Source organism: Odontomachus brunneus, unplaced genomic scaffold (assembly GCF_010583005.1).
Source record: "Odontomachus brunneus isolate Ranch 3 - 2012 unplaced genomic scaffold, Obru_v1 Obru_scaffold_220, whole genome shotgun sequence".
Lineage (NCBI taxonomy): Eukaryota > Metazoa > Arthropoda > Insecta > Hymenoptera > Formicidae > Odontomachus > Odontomachus brunneus.
Genome location: NW_022639670.1, coordinates 470,013 through 471,406, shown reverse-complemented (window position 1 = coordinate 471,406; position 1,394 = coordinate 470,013).

Below are 1,394 nucleotides of genomic sequence, written 5' to 3'. Positions count from 1 at the left end.
CGTATGGATTGTACGTGTGTGTTTCGATTTTGACGATGCGATCGTCAAAGACCGGACTACCTCCAATGTTCAAAATGTCAATCATCTTTTTTCCATTGTTTCGTACGATGTATCGTAGAGATTTAAGAAATTCAATATTCGCCGCGTTGAGTTTTTGTTTTATACAACCACGAGCATTGTTTGGAGCCGTCTTCGGTGCGATGAAATGTTCTCTCGGGTGTGTCACTTGATCCGTTTCATTTAGTACGAGCATCTCACGCGCTTCCCAAAAAATATAGAATTCGTGTTAACGTTGTAGTCGCCGTCGCACGTGCAGTCTGATGGTAATCTCTTCTTCTCGAAAATCGAGCAATCGCCTTTCTTGATCGACGATACGCACCGTTAAATCTGTAATACTTCGTGCGATGATTATAAGATAAATGACATGTGCCGGCGTTTCCGATATCTTATATCCTGGTGACACGTTAGGTGAGAATTCATGTATCGTATGTACACGGGTACCGTTGCTGTATGCACCACTGACGACGCTGCATTCTACACGAATAATATTCACGTTCATAATCTTAATCGGTGCATTCGATTCGTACCATTGTTGCGGTGCTAATATACGATTCGATGAGAATCCCAAGAGCGAACCAATATTGTTCGGCTTACTAAAATTTATTCTGTAAGTACATTTTATTTCGCTCTTCATTATTCTTGTATTATGATTGGCACGAATTATTATAGGATATTCACCCTTGTCATCTCTATATAGATTATTTTTAGTACGTACTGTTGCTTGAGAAATTACACATCTTAAATAATCGTTTATGGCATGCAATTCGTACGATCCTTCAGGAATTGAAATTTCCTTGTCATCGTCACCAAAGTAAAATTTATTGTTCGATGCGTTTACATTCGGTATCGTATGATAAGATTCAAAGGTGGTCAAGCCAAGTTCATAATCATCATCGCTCAAATCTATGGCAGGAAAGTAGCTCACCGTAAGGGTGCTACTACTGCCTGACAGCGTAAGTGTCAGTAACATACTCGGGGAACTGTCAAACGAATACAGAGTTCTCGCAACGAAACATCAGGAATTTAAATAGGTTTTATCGACAGTTTGCAGAAAATGTAAACACAGTTGCCCGCAAGTGCTTTCTTCGTAACGTTGATAGGGTGCGCGATTGTACTCAATTTTCACTACATCTCTTTCGAGATATCGAATCAATTCTTTGGGCGGTCTAAGATTACCAAAACTATCGAAATATATCGCGCGTTCTCCTTTCTTTGCGTACGCCATCCAATGAGTACCAAATCCTTCAGCGTCGTCCAAATTTATGATACCGCTTTCGTTTATACGCAGTAACATCGGGAATGCGTTGCGCATAAAAACACCTCGAAAAAATGGA